This window comes from Pyrgilauda ruficollis, unplaced genomic scaffold (assembly GCF_017590135.1).
Source record: "Pyrgilauda ruficollis isolate IOZ18807 unplaced genomic scaffold, ASM1759013v1 scaffold24, whole genome shotgun sequence".
Classification (NCBI taxonomy): Eukaryota; Metazoa; Chordata; class Aves; order Passeriformes; family Passeridae; genus Pyrgilauda; species Pyrgilauda ruficollis.
The window spans coordinates 7,672,741-7,692,758 of record NW_024523648.1 but is presented as its reverse complement, the minus strand read 5'-3'; positions in this window follow the sequence as shown (position 1 = coordinate 7,692,758).

The following is a 20,018-nucleotide window of genomic DNA, read 5'->3' as shown; positions in this document are numbered from 1 at the left end:
CTCTGGCAAGGAGCCTGGGAGCAAGTAAATAGGGCCAGATCAATGAAAGTGGGACTGACTCCCTAAAGAAGGCCCTGCCCCTCACCTAGTTGTTTAAACCTAGACTTCATATCAGCTGTGCCTGAAGAGAACATAAAAGCTCCATGTTTTGGGGTACCCACTGGCCTTCACCACTGAGTTTTGAACGAGCAACTTTACTTTTACAAATTTTCTGGTGTTCTCCATGGCATCATGTGGGGGTCAAATGATCTTGTGGCCAAGGGCTGCACCTTTCTAATCACTGTTCTTGTCCTCTGCTGTTGCTGTCAGCACCTGAATCCAAATGTCAGCATGCAAGCACGGCTGCTGTTTGGGCACTTCTGTGCTCCTATCCCATCTCTAGTCTACAGCACTGTGTCATCCTTCATCCTTAATATTTTAAAATATTAAGGAATTGGGGCTTCTTCCACAACTAGAACTGGTCAGGAGTCAGACTCAAATCCAGAGAATAAACATAAGTTGATGAATATGATGTGAATCACAGCTTCCCAAGAGCTGTGGAGAGGACTCTTCAACCTTCAAAGGCACAACAGCAGTGATTTTCTGCCATGGTATGGAGGGAAAACTACTTTAAAAGCCACATCCTTTGCCCCTTTTTTGCCTTATTTTTCCCTCTGCCTCAGTACTTAGTTCAGACAGATGTTTGGGAGCTTGGCCATGTAAATAATCAAGCTGAGGGCATTAGGAAAGCATTCATGCATAAACACAAATTTTAATGTGCTTTAATATGCAGGGCAGAGTGTCCTGTTATTGTTTGTGCTGGTCCCAGGGGGTGTCTGTGATGGGGTTTTCTGCCCCTTCCCTGTCAGTGATCCCAAATGTGGATGCAGTTGTATGCGGCCCAACGCGTCCTGAGGATTCACTGCCTCCAACTCCTTCTTGTCTTTTTTTTCATTTTCCAGCTTGCCTAATATCTAGTCAAATTCTGCAGTGCCAAATCTTAAAAGCCAGCCTGGGCTTAGAGGTTCTTATTTTTTGTACTTATTTCTCTGGAAGAAGAGGAGCAAAACCAGGAGGGAAAAGAGCCCCTGTGGATGCCTCGGGCTCCCACAGTGGGCTCTGCAGCAGCAGTGCTCGCTGCTGAGTGGCAGGAGCTGAACTACAGACCAACAGCACCAAGATTTTAATGGAAGTAGAGGCAATTGTGACAGTAAATCAGATATTGCCTCTGTGCTACTCTTGTGCAGAGTCAGGTGTAGCTTGGAGAAGTGAGTTGAGCTCATGTCTGCACTCCTTCTTGCTACAGAAATGAGCTGTGAGTGAGCAGCCCAAAGAGATTTTTAGTTTTATAAGAAGCAAAAGAAAGTGCTCTTTCATGAATTTCCAGATTATGCCACATGAGTTGCTGTTGCCAGATGCTCTGGGACACCAGAAACATGAAAGTGTTCAGCAGGTGAACAGAAAAAAACCTTTCAGGATGGTCCACGAGGGAGGGAAGAAAAATGCTTCTGGTTCAGGAAGTCTGCTCTTGTTGCACACAGTGCTTTGAAAATCAGATGGTGTCAGTGGGGGTCGGGCCTGCTGCTAATCAGGGCTGCCTGCCCAGAAGGTGCAATTGCAAACTGGGTAACTGAGGACAGAGCCTGTGAGCCAGCCTGCCTTGCTGGCTCAGGCTGAAGGTCACCGTCCAGCTGTAGCTCGGCGCAAAGGCCATCAGAACCCCTGAAACCACATTGATGAGGACTGTGACCAGAAGGCAGAGTTTGTGCCCCCAAACCTGTGAAGGGGAAAAAAGAGAAGAAGGAGTCTCAGCTCCTGAAGGGTAGAGGGCAAACCGAAGGGTTTGAAGAGGCTGGAGAGGATGTCTGTTAATTTTGAATAGGAGTCTATATTTGCTCTTCCCTTTGCAATATTAACCATCTCTATGGAATTTCAGGGAGCTCCCCTGCCTTGTGCTTTCAAGTCATTGCTCACTTTTGGTTAAGGACTTGACCAATGAATTCAAGATTGCTTTGATATGGCTTCCCAGCCCATCTTTCAAAGCTGCCATAGCTTTTTCATGGGGATTTGTTGGCTACCTGTGATCTTTTCATATTTTCTTATCAACCCTGGCTGACTATTGAGCTCTTCTTGAGTAGGGTTTTGTACATCACTGTCATTTGTCATTCCCTTTATCACTGTGACTCACTGCTAGTCAGAAATAGAGTTTCCAAAACAAACAAGCAGACTGGAACACTGGAAAGGCATTTGATTTCTAGCTGACAGAGATACACATTGAGTTAGAAGTGTGAATTGTAAAAGCCATTAAATAAGTCAGCATCCACTAACAAAAATAGCACAATAATAAGTACCAGCCAAAATAAGTGTATTTTGTTTTTCACATCAGCAGATCCCATCGCTCAAACTTCATCCTGTCATGAGCCCGACATACAGACATTTTTGACTTCCTTAAAGTTTAACCATGAGAGCCTCATCAGACCACATTTGAGACTTCTGGTTATGGTATTTTGTGTTGCTCTTGGGTGCTCTCAGTGCAGGAGCAGCAGTGAGCTGGGACAGGGTGGTGTGAGCAGGGTGAAGACCCCTTAACACTCTGACATGTACATGTTTTCTCTTAAGAGGAATTATATGCTACTCTCTCATGTCTTTTCATACTCCTGCCTCATAAAAAGCCTTTGCAAAAAGATCCTTCAGTATTTTGACAGAGAGAGACAGAAGAGTATTTTGGCTATGCAAGGCTATGATTTTGGAAGTTCTGGTTTCTGTTGGCTCTCACCATCATATGGTGGCAAGAAATGCCTTTGCTAGGGAACATGATTGCTTGGAAAGGTGATATGAAGAGCGGTGCTTCTGAAGCCATGGAATCTGCTCTCTGTTGTTTCGTGTCCTGTTATGCCTGGATGTGGGTGCATCACCACCCAAGCCTCAGTTCTGGGAAAAAAGATGGAATGCTTTCAAGTTCACAAGGAGATTAGTCAGAAAACAAGCACTGGGATTTAAGAGAATGAGAGGATGAGGGAGGCGACAAATGTTTCTGATTAAAACAAAACAAAGACCTTCCAAAATGCATATGAAGAAAAGCCAAAATTGTCGCAAGCCTGTCCACTTTTGTCCTTGAAATCGGACAGAGGACTCCATCCCAGGATGGAAGACTGGATGTAGGATTTTTGTGGTACGGCTGTAGCCATTTGATGGTTTTCACCTGAGAATTTCTTTTGCCAAAGGCATAGCCACACACAAGATGTGGCCGCAAAGAGTTACTTCAATAAATCGCTATCTACTGATGAAAAATCCATTTAAGCAGGAAGCTTCTAAAAAAGCCCGTCTGGTTCACTGACAGCATGGTAAAGATTTAACAAGGATGGGAAAGCAATCTGTCCAATCCGTGCACAGATGAGCTCCTTCACAAGCAGATTCATCTGCACAACCTAACTGATGGTGTGTTTGCCTGCACTGAAAGCAGGGAGCAGGGACCAATGAGACAAACACAGTCCCGTCCTAATTTTGTGACACTGCAGAAGTACTACAGGGGATGGCTATGCTCCTTCCCATAGACCTTTCCCTTTGGAGGAGTGGGACAGTGAAAAAAAGGGAACCATAGATATATCTGTTCAACAGAGACAATATTGGGGCAGTCTTGGGAGGAAAAGGCTATTGAGAACACAAAGCATAAATAAAAAAATCAAGACAAATTGGATCTCCAGAAGGATTGTTCACTCCCTGTTACCTCCATCTCTTCAAATTCTGGTCTCATCCTCCCTTGTTATTTTTGGTAAATGTGCAGAGGCAGATCAGGTACAAAACACTGAATTTGTTCAGAGTCTAACCTAAAAAATCAATTCACTGGGCAGATATATGACACAATGTGATAATTGTGATGGAATAGAGGAAATGAAGGACAATAATGTCTAAAACTGGCTAAATACAGGCTCAGCTGAAAAAAGGAGGATCAAATAAAATTTAGGAAGAAACAACTGCTTCTATTTCTGTAGAAAATGGAAGAATATTTCTTCTTCTGTTTTCTGAGAAAAACTCTCCTAGTTTGAAACTGATTTATGGCCATCTGGATACTGTTAAAATTAATGTAAAACAAATTTATCGCAAAGATTAGCAAATAGTTCTTGGTGCAAGAGTAAAAACTTCATCTTGGACTCTGAGCTTGTGTTGCAGTTTGCACCTATGAGAAAAAACAAAGTCTCTCCACTTGTGTGAATTCCTTAGGGTTGTAAAAGTGGAGTGATACCTTGGCATTTTTGTGGATTTTTGGATCACAACAGCCTTTGAAAGTAGGACCTTAGAAACCACCGCCCATCTCCCTTTTAAGTGACACACAGACCTTTTCAATCAGGTTTTGGTTGCATTTATTTTCCTTCTGGATTGTGAATGTTGTTCAACAACATCAGAAAGCAACCAGAAGAAAGAGTTCATCCTATACCTGTCTACACACCACCCACCTGTCTGCTATTGTAGCCACTGCTCATGGAGCCAGTAAAAACCCAGCAGTCACACACCACTGGAAGAGGTCCAGCTTCCAGGAGTCCTCACACACCAGATTAAACTGTAAGGGAAGACACAGTTAGAAGCTCAGGGGCATTCCCCCAAACCATGGCTGTTTGAGAAGGAAGGAAACCAATGGCATCAACTAGAAAACAGAGGGAAAGAAACCTTCTATCTTCTTAAGCTGACATCTGCATTACATCTTGTTTGGACTTTCCCCAACCTTGTGAAAGTTACACCCCAGAAAATGATTGCATAATAACACATAAGGATAATGAAAAAGGGAGGAAAACCCTGAAAGAACAAACAAAAAAGCTCAGAAATTTCACATCCTCTTGTCATCACCTATCTGCTTGAAATTTGAAGGACACGGAGCATCATCTCCTTCCCAGATGCCAAGACCTGTCTCAAACCATGCATTTCCTCGCTGCAAAATCAGTGCCAGGTGAGAGAGATGGAGGTGCTGCCATGAGCCCTGCTGGTGTGGAGCCAGGAGCTGGGGCATCCCTCACTTCATTAGCACTGGCAAAAGGCCCATGATTTGGCTGGCTTTTCTCTGGAGAGAACGAATACTTGGGAACTTGCATTTGATTTACAATTAACAGGTTGTCAGGTCACACCCAACAAAGGGAGGAGGGCAAATTGGTAATAACTTCTCTACAGCTGGAACTATTCGCTCAAGTGTAATTAGCCTTCAGCCCAGAAAGAAGCATGAATGTATTTGGCTGTTTATTTAATCTTTGTTTAATCCAGATGGGTTTGCTGGGGCCATACCAAACAGCTCCGCTCGGTTTCCCTGGTGTGGAGGACAGTTGGAGTGCTCTTCTCTGCCCCAGCCCCTCTACCCCAAGGGAAAATGAGATGGACTTGCTTTGTAACAGTGATGATGGTGAAGAAAGGAAATATGAATGCCCTACCCATGGAAGCTGGGAAGTTTTTTAAGGTCGAGTTACACAAACATCTGCTAGGCACAGTTTCGGTACAGCTAATACAGATTTGGCAGTGGAGGGAAGTAGAAGAGATCTGTTTGGAGATAATTCCTATATTTCAGGTCTCTACATGTCTTTAAGACTATTAGGAATGCTTTGCATTGGTTTTCATATTCTGGATTATCTGGTTTAGATACTGTAAATTGAGATAAAGGAGCACAGCTGTTGCTAAAGCATTATGTGAGAAATGTAGCCCTATCCTCTGCATCATGTTGATTATGGATGAGTGTCTGGATTATCACCCAAAAGTGCAGTCCCTCAGTTTGGGCTATGGGGTGCTGCCCTCAGTTTGGTGATGGAAATAACAATTGTGAGAATAGCTCATTGATGACAAGATTGCAGCATCATGCTGCCAGGAAAAGCAATCATTTCCCCTTGTTTATGTATATGGATCTTTGCCCTAAGTGCCTAGCAGGTTCTGATATTGAATGTTTATTAGCAGTCAGACTCAGACTGTACACCATAAGCAAACTTTATTAATCCAGCATATTCTATCTTTAAGCTGTGCAGACAGGAGCGATTTTTCTGGACAAGCTATGCCTTACCTCTGTCACGATAGAGCTCCCTGGGGAGTCGTAGACCCAGCCATCCCGGCAGGGACCGAGGGGGACGGTGCTCCCACTGCCCCCCAGGCTGCCCAGGGGGTCAGTGCAGCTGATGCCTGTTGTGTTCCAGTCCACCTCGTACCTCCTGCAGCGGCTGCTGAAGCTGGCCCCGTGGCCATCCCACTCGGGAACTGTGTGATTCAGCTGCTCCTCCAGGCTCCAGCCACAGCGCTGGCTCAGCTCAGCCACCCCGGGGCTGGAGCAGCGATGCTCAGGGGGGAATCCCAGGAAAAAAATCCCCACATAAATGGGAGAAAAAGAGAAAGCAGGCATAGGACAAAGAAGGCTTTCTTCTGAAAGAAATCAGATTCTGCAATGTCCTTTAAAATGTCATCCACATTTAGCATCTTTGTGTGTCACAAATCATGGAATTGTCCAACTCAGTTGCTTTCCAAGGCTTTGGCTTTAACTGCACGCCTAAATAAGAGCAGAGGTGTTTGCTTTAAACTCACAAACATATAATTAGTTAATGTTGCCAACTATCAGGTCACACATCATAACCTTTGTTTCTTAAATGCCATTTCTAAACACACTTTGGCTCTTCTTTTTGGCTCCTGTTGTTAATTTGTTTTATATAGGACATACTTGAAATGTAAGATCTGTAGTCTTAGTTTATGGCCATTTCAGTCTCACTGACAATCTGCCCATGCACAGGATGGGGTAGGTGGTAATTACTCCGTTCAGTATTTTCAGAGGCCAAAAATTCCATTAAAGCAATATGATCCTTTTCCTTATGTGTATGTACAAATGGAGAATGTTAAAATTACAGTGGGCATAGATAATTGCTTGTATGCTCTTTTGAGAAAATAGGAGAATACAATACAGCAAAAACACAACAGGGCAAATTTCTTTTAGCTCCTTAGTGGTTGAAGAATAGTGTTGTGCCTCAAATGGGAAGCAGACACTGCAGTATGAGCTGTGGCCTCTGAGTCAAAGGTGCCAAACGGAACTTGCAGGGGTTCACATGCAGCTGACCCACACTCAGGGAACTGAGAGTGGCCCGGAGATGGGTCACCAGCCCTCGCATGCCCATCCTGCCCTCTGCCTCCTGCCCTGCCCTGCACCGTGGGGGGCAGAGGGTAGAGGCTGCTGCAAGATACAGCCCCATCCCACAAACTGTTTGCGGCTGTTTAATGAGACTTTATTAGAAAATGCCGATGTGAAAATGTGTGATTAAGCAATGGAGACATCTTCAGCCTCCTTGACTTGAGCGGGTGATTAATGTCGTGTTCCCACAACCATGATTGCATAAGGTCCTTTCATGTTGTTCCCCATTTCCTCCAACGATGGAGGACTGGAAGAGGTTCAGGGCAGCTGAACATCAAAAGTATGGATTTGGACAAAAATAATTTATGGGCAACGATAGCTGCCTGAAAAATTTCTGCCATCTTTCTGTCATCTTTCTACCTGCAAATCTTTCTAAGCCAGACAAAGACTCTATAGCTTGGTTAGTGCTTCTGAAGGAAACCCCTGAGCAGGCTGCTGTCTCTGGGTTAATTTTCCCCTGGGGAGCACTCAGTGACCTCTCTAAGTATTATGAAGCACAAAACTAAATAATGAGGAAAACAGAGGTGATAAGTAATGTAATATTTAAAAGTGCTATTAAAAACAAACACTCTTGAGTTATAATGACCACCATTCCTAGGAAATGTCACAAATCACAAACGGGACTGCTCCTTTGTAATAAACATCTTTTGCAGCTAAGAAAATACCAGCTCTTGGACTGTGTACAACTGAAGAATTAACCTATCTCTGTTCAGTCTGGTTTCATTAGAAGCAGAGAAGGGACTACTCCCCCTGTTAATGCTCAAGGAGCTCACTGCACCAGCAGCCTTTAAACCTTGCACCCTCCTGCACACAGACTACTCAGCAGTGCACGTATTTGGTGCAGTGGTTAACAGCTAAAGCCTACCCCAGCCAAAACTGAATTAAGTGCAACAAGAAATGCATGAACTCTAGAAATCTGCTTTACTCCCTTTCCTGATTCTGCCTACTGTAGTTTCATGCTGGAGGAAGCAAGAAGAGAGCTGCCAGTGTGGTGTTCACATGCCAGTTATCCTGGCAGAAAGTTGTATCTCTGATGATGATTAATGTTATTTCTTCTGGAAAACCTTCACTGTCACTTGAGTATTCTCTTTTATTGCCAGGAAGCAAGGTGTTGTCCTACAGTGAGAGTGACCATGAGTATCTTCACACACTGTAGGATGTCCAGAGGTTTTGGCTACTGTCATCCAAGCTGCCCTTGAATAATCTTGGCCAGACTCTCTCCTGTGTATGGTCACACCAGTCTTGAGGGAACTGAGTGGTCCATCCCACCAATATAAAGGCAGGTGACTCTTGTCACCTGGATATTCCCGAGTATGATGTCTTTAAGATGTTTTTAGTGTGGTTTTTTTCCACTTTGCTGGGGACAGAGCAGGCAGTAAGCATGCATGCAGTTCTGCTGCTGGATCTGAGTGCATGTGAATAGAGGCAACATGAGATCTTGCCAGGCTGACACCTGTACTGAAAAACTAAACGTGACTGTGCATGGGCTCAAGCACTGTCTCAGCCACAGGGCTTCATCTTTACCACCCTCCCCAGTACTGTTCTGCCTGATTCCTGCCAGCACCTCACAACACCCAGGCAGGTCTGGGGAGGTGATGTCAGGCAGCCTGTTTCTGGTAGTCAGGAGAGAAAAGATCACCCTGACTGGGGATGGTGCGTACAGAGGTGAGCCATTGCCTGCAGCCTTCCCATTTATTAGCACAGATGCAGCACAGCACCAATCAGCATACAGCAGGTAATTCAGCCAGATGAGAAACGGGAAGAAAGCCAGGGCAGCTCTGTTAGCAGAGGGCATCTTGTCCCTGACAGAAGACCCATATCACTCTGCAGTGGCAGGTTCATGAAACACTGTCAAGTGTGTCAGGTTTGCTGGGTATAATCAGTAATCCCTTCAGTCTGCAGTAGTGAAGCATTACCATGACTGCTTTAAAACAAGTCAGTCTTCAAAAGCTGGGGTAAACGTTCCTGTACTCTGACCTTCCTGAGCTTTAGATGTAGGCTCGAAGGGTTGGTGAAATGTGAACAAAGCCAAGCCTACCACACTCCTGTAAAAAAAATTACAGATGAAAGGCATAATGGTAATGATTGTATAAAGAGCAGTTTTTTGGCTGCCAAACAATAGCCCCAATTCAAAGATATGAAAGCATCTTCTCATGAAATCACTCATGAAGACTGAGAAACTGAGGCAGAGAGATCTGGCAGGTTAGCTTTTCAGAGAAATTGGTTTTCAGATCTTTGAGAATTTAGGCTAAAACAGTTTGCTAGAGGTGCTTTAGAGAGACTTTCCCATTCAGACTTTCCCAGGAGCATGCTGACATTCCTAGAAACCTTCTTGCATGAGTAAACACTTCTGCATTGATTTCCTTCTAGTGAGTCTATGGTTGTGTTTGAGAGTCTCAGGACAAGGGAAGAGATGGGAATCTTGATTCCATGTTTCAGAAGGCTGATTTATTATACTATGATATTTTATTATATTAAAATGCTATACTAAAACTATACTAAAAAGAATAGAGAGAAAGGATCCATCCAAAAGCTGAAAAGGAATAGAATGATAACAAAAGCTTGTGACTCTCGGAGAGTCCACATAGCTGGACCATGGTTGGTCATTAAGTAGAAACATCTCACATGGACCAATCAAAGATGCACCTGTTGCATTCCACAGCAGCAGATAATTATTGTTTTTCTTTTCTTCTGAGGCTTCTCAGCGTCTCAGGAGAAAAATCCTGGGCAAAGAGATTTTCATAAAAATATCACGGAGACATGAGTCATTCTTTCATCCTTGCCACTTAGTGATGATTTTGGTTCAGTACTTCCCTGGGTATTTGGATCTCATCATAGCTCTGTTTCCTGTGAATATATCAAGAACACAGAATTTTAACAGGGAGCTTTGTGCATGCTGTCTGTCAGAATCATGTGCTACTATGTACCTGAGCAGGGCATGCTTGATTCACATGAATGTGATGGAGAATCACTGGAAACATCCATGGAAGCATCAAACAATGCACTCACTGAGAGGCACTGCCTGTGCATTGGGCTGCAGGTACCTCAGCCAGGCTGAGCCAGTCCAATTTCTTGGTGCAATGCCCCATCCCCTTTCCTACAGCCTGTTGTGGCATTTGTTAATCCTGTAGACCATAAATTGGCTCAACTTGCTACAAAGACAGAGGCCAGTCCTGTCTGCAGTAGTAGGTTGTAGGGCTCAGTGAAAGGATGAGGAAAATTTGGCACAACAGAAGGCACAGGATCACATGGCTCAATCTGCCAGGAGAAGGAAGGGTGTCCCTGTGGCGATGGAAAAACCATCTGTCTTGTAGTTTTTGGTAGGGTTTCACCTGGGCTAATGTCAGCCATGTAAAAGCTGAACATGTAGCATCTAGTTACCTCTGGATATATATCCACATGTGAAGCACGAGCCTACAGATGTGCTTAATGGCAGATCTGTGCACCCACAGCTGCTAATAGCAGCTGGAGCTTGGGTCATGGGATCTCAGCTCTTCAGGTCAGCACTGAGAGCTGGATATCTAAGAGCTGACTGCAGAGGGAGCCTATGCACCTTGTTTTTAGGCTGCTCAAGTAATTTCAAAAGGCTCATGTTTGCACTTGGTATTTATTTGCACCATGAGCACTTATTTTACAACTGAGAGAAACAAAGTGTACTTTATGGTTGGCTCATATACTACTAACACATTTTTCTCTGATGATAATCACACTATATCTGGCAAAACCCTCTAGTTTAAGTTTATTTGCATCTAGATCCAAAAGTCACAGCTTGAGCTCATTTCTTCCTTGCACATTAATTACCACTTAGTATTGTGCAACCTAGGAATATCTCCCTTGGTCACAAAGACAGCTCAGTGCACAGTCCTTACTCCTCAGCTTTTGCCTTGGCACAGAGCACTACGTGTTCATGGAGTTTGTCCTCTGAAGGTTTCATTTCTGCAGTCATGAGGTGGCATGGCTTTTGCCAAGACCAGGAGCATGCTGAGCTGCTGTGCCACTGACATTTGGCCTCGTGGGCTGCTGGAGTGCTGTGTGAGCACTCTTTGGCCAGGATGAGGATGCTTGTGCGGCCCAGGAAGAGCGAATTGGCCCTGGGACAGCTTGGCTTGTTGTGAACCTGTGCCATGGTCCCTAGGGTACTGTTGCTTTGTTCTGACTTCCCAAGGAGATGGCAAGGTCACCCCACAGTGCGCTTGGGGTTTGTAGAGCTGCTCTTATCAAAGGGTGCACTGATAACAGGTTACCAAAGTGAGCAGAGGAGTCCAGACAGCCTGTAACTCCTGGCACAGAGCCTGGAGGGTGTGCTAGGCACTTCAGGAAAAACACACAGGTTTTTTAAATGCTCATTAGAGAATTTTCCTGAGCCCACCCACCCATCCACTTCACAAAACTCCTCCAAGAGCTGTCTGGAAGGGGTAACTACATCTATCAACAGAGTCAAGGATGGAGCTGGGGAGACCAGCCTTCCCAGCTCTGGGATGTCACAGCACAGGTACAGCATGTGCCATCTGTGGTTATCCCTGTGTCTCTACCCAGCCTGACACCACAGCCACCCGGACTGGGAAGCCCATGGCTCCCAGGACTGCAGCTTCCTGTTGAGCAGCCCAGAGTGACTGCAAAGAACAAGGGCTTGCAGTCTAAGCCTTAGGTTTGTTATTTCTTTTGCTCAGTTGAACTGCTGATACCTGCTGTAAAGGTAGCAGGACGTACCTGGGACAAGCAGTGCAAAGAGTATGGGTGTTACAAGGCAAGATCCTGCTCAGAGGACTTGCTAAACAACTGAGGCTGGGGTGAGCTGGGGACTGAGGCTGCATCATAACATGCATTTCTGCTGCTGGTGAAGGCAGGCTTTGCTGCCATGACACACTGGGTAACTGCACCCAAAGCTACCTGTCAGGGGCTGAGGTGGTGCCTATTTCACTGTTCTCTGCCTGGACATGGTCACTCCTGAATTGGTTTAAGCACATTGGCTCCTTCTGTCCCATGTGTAGAAGCTTCTTTTGGACCACCAGCTCTGCAGGAATTGGAACTGCTTCACACCCAGATAAGAAGGAAGAGGCAAGTTAAATAGGTGTCATGTGAAGAAAAGCTTGAAGAAACTTGCAAATTCAAAAGGGAAGAAAGAAAAAAAAATAGGAGAAAGAAAACTGGCAAGTAGCAAGCAGGTTTGCAGTTTGAAAGTGGCCCTGTTCCAAGACTTTAAAATGTAGTTAATTACAAGCATTTAATTTTGCAGGAAGGTCTTGGGAGTGTAATTGCTTAATAGGTTCCTAGATTACACATATCAATCATGTACTTACTGCTGTGCTCAGACAGGGTATCGCAGCTGCACAGCTCGAGGTGAGGTATGGGGCCATCCCTGGCACCTCACCAGGCTCACAGCAGGACCAAAAGTGGTGGCAGGAGTTGAGGATGTCCTGTAGGGACTGAAGCAGGGGTGTCCTGTTCCCACCTCTGCAGGTCTCTGCTCCCGGTGCTGCTGCTCTGAGCAGCCTAGGAGGGAAGGTGACAAGGAGCAGCACATTTTATAGCTGTTTCCATCATCAGGGGGCTCCAGATCCCTGCTTTCTGGAGCTTTATCCTGGGCCACACCTTTCTCCACCTCTGCAGTGGGAATGGCAGCTATGCAGAGGTGCCCCACTGGGAGACGGAGACGGGGGTGCTTCTCTGAGGAGTGGGTGGCTGTGTGAAGGAGATGCTGACCCTCTGTCTCATCAGACAAGATGCTCTGGAGCAAAGTGTCCTGGCCATGGGAAGATGGAGAGGAACAGGGAGGCATGAGGAGAGGCTGCTCTTGTCCTTCGAGATCAACTGCTCCCTGGCAAAGTTCCCTAACTCACCTCTCTGCCCTGCCTCAATCTGTGACAGTGCCCTTTGACTCCTTCAGCTGTCCCTGTTTTTGGCCCAACCCCTTCAGAAATCCTGTTTGATCCTTCAGGCAGAAAAATGCCATCAACCAGAGGACTGGGCTGTGTAAACCCAGCCCTAGTAGAATAAAAGGTCATATACCAGTATGAGAATTGATTTTTCTGAATTTCTGACAGCCTTACTCCTTGCATACCACCATGCAGCTCTTAGGATCACTGGTGTGAATGTGGTCTAATGAGAGGCTGGCAATTACAGAATTCCCCCAACTACACCATGTCAGAAGACTTCAACTTCAGAGTCATTATGAACAATATTCTTGGATTTTCCATATGGTCCTTAGGTAAATCATAGTTGTAGCACTTTTGTGAAATAAGTGAACACACCTATATCTCTTGGCATCATAAATTGCTCTTTAAATTACAGAAAGCTTGGAATCAAACAGAAAACACTTATTAAAAAGAACAACAAAGCAGTTAATACTGACCTAGGAAAATTGTAATTGGGAATCAATCCTAATTAAGCAACAGATTTAAGGACTTGACTCTGGGTTTGAACATTTTTTTCCCAAATGCAAAAGGAGTTCAAATATATTTCACAAGCTTGACTCTGGGGAGTTAAGTATCATAAGCACACAGCTGTGGTGCAGTTTGTCAGTGTTTGTTTACACGATTGTTATTAGAGTGGACATTTATGTTTCTAAAAGAGCTTTCTGCTGAGCAGGAAAAGAAGCTATTTCGTCTGCTCAAATTGCTTTAAAAAACCAGTCCTTTTGTATCTGAGAAATGGCACATTGGTCTGTGAGATTTTGTGCTCAAGCCTGATGCCTCTGACATCCAAGGTGCTTGGCAGTGATGTGCAGCCCCAGCAGAGGAGGAGGTAACTAACACTACTTGTCATGTCAGGTGCTACAAAGTCTTCCTTTCAGGACAGGCTAAGAGTTCTTGCTCTCAACTTTTATTTCCATTTCTTAGCTTGTGTTGTAAGTGTTTGGGTTTTGATATATTGTAATTTGGTTTTGTGAACATTTGGGCATCTGTCTACACATCTGAGGGATAATGAAATACACTGATGACACAAATCCACTTGGAGCTACAAATGAGGTAATACAAACACAATAAACAGTTTCTTAGGGTCTTCAAGGGTAAAGAAAACCGTCAAGCAGCAATGGCAAGAAGATGTCATAGTTTAAGTCCAAAGGGAACATACAGACCCAACATTTGTAGACAGACAGTCAACCTCTGGTAGGGAATTCAGACAGAACTCTGCCAACCTATGGTGAATGCAGACAGCCTTGCTTCACTTTAGCCCCAGGACTAAATTTCAGTGGGACTAGCTAGAAGTACACTAAAAGAGGCTGGTCAGGGAAGTGGGGGAGTCAAACATAAGGACACTAGCTAGCAGGCAAGTTTGAAGCCAAACACATACCACGTGAAATAAGAAACAGAGAACAATGTTTTTTGGTTGAGTCTTCCCATGGTAATTGCCTGTCTGTTTTGCCCAGTGGGCTTTGGTGCTCCCTCCCTGCTGCAATAAGTGCCTCCATAATGGTCTCCAGGGTAAGAAAGGAGGCAGTGGATGGACCTTAGTGGTGGAGGAAGCAGGGAGACAGTGATAGTCACCACCAGATATCCTGTTTGGAGCAGTGGTAATTTGCCCACGTGCTTCAGTGAGATGTGACCCTTGAGCACCATAGGGTCTCAAGGTCTGCTCTTTAACAAGCATCTTTTGAAGTGAAATGTCTATGGGAAAACTGAGCCACTTTACAGCTAAGGGAGTGGGTGGAACGAGATCATTGAACTTGGCCCTTTGTGTGGCTGAAATATAAACCCAGCACGGGGACACAGCTGAGCCAGAGCAGGTCCACTTTTTACTCAGCAGGAATTGGCTAAGTGAAGGCAGGAGAGCACCCTGTGGAAAAGCCATCCTCAGTGGATGAAACTAAGGCATGATTTCAAGCAAGTTAAGTGACAGAAGCTCAGCCTGTTGATCAGATCTAGGTAAAAACAAGGACAAAGTGTAGGCAGCATTCACAGAAGGAGTCACAGTGGAACAGCAGCATGTCCCTGTGTGTGTACACGGGGGCAGTGTGTGTGCAGGGGGGGTCTTGCAATTCCCAGCAGGTGATGGCATGGTCAGCCATGCCCACAGCACTGGTCCCACTCTGCTCTCCCGAGACTGAGGCTGCAGAGCCAGCAGCACAGGCAGTTTTACAGCGCTGTTCTCTAGGGAGGTACTTCGGAATGAGTGACCTTCTAAAATGTATGTGACTCTCCTATGGAGCAAGCTGCCCATTCAGTACAAGAGATTACTGATAACTTCTGAATTACTGGGCTGCTCCCATAAGTACATGAGTAAGTGGACTGTGATTGTACCAAGAAATTGTGAGCCTAAATTGTCGTTCAGTTATCTCTCTGAGTCCCTAAGGTTGGAAGTGGGTGGGCAGTGTGGTTAGTCATACCTGTGGAGACCACCCAGGTGAATGTCTATTCTCAGACACACGTGCAACACAATATGTAAAACACAATGCCTGTAATACACGCACATAACACTCAAAGTACGTAATACTGTTGGGCCAGGTCATAGCTGTATCACAGCAATGTTAATATTTAACTGCATCTGCCCCTTGGTTAGAGTAGAAGATACTGTGATATCAGCTTCCCCTCCTAATTTCAGGGTGTGTTTCCTCTGTGACCTGCGGCAGAATTGTCTCATACCAGTGACACCAGTACTGGTTCCCAGTTCAGAGAGCATTCAAAACTGGCCTGGAGCCCAACTCACGTTTCTATCCAATGAGTGCACATGACACAGGATCTGTGCCAGCTCTACCTTTATATCAGTTTTAAGGCCAGCATGACAGGTCATATCCAACCTGAACCTGCAGACAGAGAAGGATCTCAGCCAGCACAGATACTGTTAGGTCCCTTCAATACTTTCTGGCTAAACCAAAATCAGCTGAGTACATTTATTAATAATTTTCACCCAGCACTAGAAGCCTTACAGGCACACTGACCAGAGACTCTGCCTGATATTGCTGCTGGTGGTGCATGGACACTCCTGTGCTTCTGGTGCTTCTGGTGTGTGGGATATGTGTGACTTCACTTCTTGTTTTCTTGAGTGCCACAGGCCAAAGGGAGTAGCAGATAGAAATACAGTCATCAAGGACAACACCCAGCAGGAGTTTCAGTGAGATTGGGACGGCAGAGCTCAGCAGAGACTCCTCTCCCAGGGTTCATGTTCTTTGTGGTGGTCCACACACAAGTGCTCTGCTGGGCTGATGCAACAGACAGCACAGCCATGCCCAGTGCAAAATAAATCTGACAGCTACTGAGCAGGGAGAAATACACTGCAGACTCCCAAACTCTCACCTTATCAAGAACATCCTATAAGACTTTTGTGTGCTCTGAGATAATTAAAGGTGGCAGTGGTTAAGAGGAAAGCTTTTGCGTAAGTCATATGATAGCACGTAACAGCTTTGTTTAAACTTCTGCTTGCACTGCAGTTTGCTTGGAGTTTCCAGAAACAGTGAAATCTATGAAAAAATAATCTTAAGAAATAGCCCCTAGGTCTGCTAAATGAAACTGCTGCATAGCAAGTAAGAAGCTGAAGCATGTCTGAAAATTTTCAGAAGTTCCAAAGTTATGAGCCAAGGTTTTCTAAGCAGGCACCAGGAGTGATCAGAGACAGAGGCTGAATGAGAGGGGGCAGGAATGCCATGTTCCTACAGATGACATAAGGAGGTGTGGCAGTATTTCTGCTGTAACAGTCAGCAGTGCTGAGTTTCAATATTATTTATCTCTTCTTGAAAGTGACAGCCACTGGATGAGCAATCGTGCTTCCCCTCACTTCTGTGACCTCCTTAGTCCCCTCCTGCTATTTGGCAATCCTGTAATTTTTTTCGCACATATGAAATATTTTCTGACAAAAGCATAAGAAAACAGAGATGAAGTCAGAGAAACCCAGCTTGCCTTTCCAGTGTAATGGCCTAGCACAGGTAACAAAGACTGCAGTTGCTTGGAACTTTGCAAGGAAAAGGAAACACAGAATCATCACAGATTGAAGGCACTTGTGAAGATCATTTGCTCCAGCCCCCCACTGCTCAAGCAGGGCCACCTAGAATAGGTTGCCCAGGATCAGTCCCAGATGGCTTTTGAGTATCTCCAAGGATGGAGACTCCACAACCTCTCTGGGCCACTTGTTCCAGCGCTCAGTCACCCTCACGCTAGAAAGTTATATCCTGGTGTTCAAAGGGAACAGTTCAGCCTGTTCCTATTGCCTCTTAAAACATACTTCTTAAGAATGTGCTTTAATCCTCTCCTGGCAAAAATTCTGCAGTCTCTGTACACAGAAGTCTGGACACAGCCTGAGTCAATGAATCTCCAAAAGATCTTTGCACAGTATAAACTATCAGGGATCACAGCTGAGATGTGGTTGCAAGGCCTGAGCCTCCTTATGCTGGTCACAGGACTAGTGTTCCTCCTGGATTCTTGGCTTTATGGAACAGGAGAGCAATGGGAGGAGGGAATTCTCTTATTGTACACAGAGATTTTCAAGTTTCTGCTTTTGTCCAGGAGCAAACAGGACTTTTCTGAAAGGTTCATTCTCAGAGGAAGGAAAATAGAAGTGGAGCAGAATAATATAAGAACAAAACATTATGTGATGGGAAAAACAGGAGAGAAACTTCCTTGGATATAGAAAAGTCAGTGAATGACTGGCTGGGAACACCTTAGACTTCCAGAAGATAGAGAAGGATCTTCCTTGTTGAAAGCTGACAAATTGCTTAGCAGTGCCACCTGTCTGAGCAAAAGCTGTTACCAGGAGGAATGCGAATGAGGCATTCCTGGTACTTCAGTACAAATTACCATTTTAATCACGCTGCTGAAAGGAAGGAAGAAGAATGATTTTGAAATGAAAGGAGGTTGGTGTAATTGCCTTTAAACCTCCTCCATGCTGGGACAGTGACAGCCAGGGCCTGCCAAGCATGAGGTGTGTGACAGACAGCCTTCCTTAGCTGCACAAACTGCTCCAACAGGTGTATCACCTTGCATCCCTGCTCTGCCATCCTGTGCTGGGTGGGCAGTGAGTCTGGGACAGGCTCTGCTCCTTCTCACCCCATGGGAAGGTGGTGAGTTCTGCAGTTCTGCTGCAGATGAGGAGAGCATGAGGTCCATGCTGGTGCCTGCTGGCTATGCAGGAACATAAATGTCTCCTTGGCTCTGCTGGAGCAGTTTGGTGTTGTACACAGGACTGGAGTGGGACAGTAATTTTAGGGGTCAGGAGGGTGCCAGCTGCTGTACTGATGCATATATGGAAATTATACAGTAACGTTGCTCTTTTCATTTATTAAACAAACCCAAAGTAAATCCTTTTTGCTTGTCTTCAGCTATCATTTTTGCTAAAAATACCATATGAACTAATCCTCTAAATAATATTTTCATAAAGTTCTTCTCTGAATCAGTCTCCTAAATCTAAGTTTCGAGGAGCTGGCAGTTAGTCCAGGAACTTCTTTACTGAAATTGGTCCGTTCCCCATCTCCTCATCTCTGTGCAGAAGAGCAGATATGTGGGACTGGAAACCCTTGCTCCGCTGAAGGATGAATGGTGGGCCTGCATCCAAGGAATGTTACCCACCCTGGCAGCAAATGGCACCATCCCAGACTTTACAGGACCTCCCACTTTCCCCTTTCCACTGCAGCTGGCCAGCATGGAGCTGGGGGGCAGCGGTGCCATCCCTCATCTGTGGTTGATAATGTCCCTTCATCGTCCAGCAGCCCCAGCTCTTGGCTACTGCGTGTCTGCAAGGGCTGGGTCAAGGGTTGCACTCCTTCTGCCGACACCAGCTGCCAGTGGGAGCAACCTTGCAGCAGGAAGAAGAGGTTTTGCAGACAATGCCTCCCAGGTCCCTGTGCCCCGGATTTTCCACCTGCTGCATTGTGGTGACACCGCCAGGGACCAACTCTCCAAGTTTCCTGGTCCCTGCACACCCCTCACTCAAGGTCCTCAGTCAGGGCCTGGGTTTGGTGACTGAAAGCTCAGCCTAGAAATACAGAATTCCTCTCTGGGACTTCCTTTGCCAGCTACATTATTTTACCTGGGCTGGCTCCCCATGATACAGGTGTTACATTCTCCATCCAGTCGCTCATGGGAAAATGGATACAACTGCTGCATCTTTTTCAGATACACTCACCTTGAGTGGCTTCTGTTTCAGTTCATCTATTTACTCAGGATTTGGGGATCTTAGACCAACGTAAACAATTTCATCATTTTTGAATTTGTTGAATCATTCTTGCTTTGCATCTTCACATCAGATATTTACATCCTTATGGTTTTTCTCTTAAATACACTCAGACACACTCAGGAACATTCGCTAGGGAAAGGAAAATAAAATAAATCCTGTGTAATAAATACACTGACATTTAAAATCAAATAAATGTTAAAACAACTGAGTAACTGAAATACCCTGTGGTAGGGCCACATACCCAAAAATGTCCATTTTAAGTAGTGTGCTAAGAGCTGGATCATGAACAGAGAGCACGTTCATCCAGCCAAGCGGCCTGATGAGAGGAGTCTCGTCCCTCTTCCTATTAATAAAGCATGCTAATAAAGCAGGAGGTGAGAACCCAGCTGTGAAGAATTCCTTTGGGTTGATATTGTGCAGTCAGAACAAAGGACACAATGTTATAGAGAGATAAACTACAAAAACAGAGTGAACTATAAATAGATTGTAACTGCGAGGGGTTTCCAAAAGCAACGACAGGGAGAATAGAGAAAGGCGCTGAGAAATTACCAGTTCCCATCCATCCTTCCAGGATGTCTTGAACTTTTGCTGGTCCATTTGGTGTGTGCTGGATCTCTGCTGCTGCTCTGGACTCACCCTGATCCTGCAGCTTTTTTTAGTTTCTGCAGAGCTGTTTCTCGTTTCTTTTTCAGTGGTGTTAAAAATAATCTGCTATTGTCTTGGGAAGACAGAAACAAGAAATCTGTTGAGATTAGATAATTTTTCACATAATTAAAAAATGTATATTTCTTCTCCCATG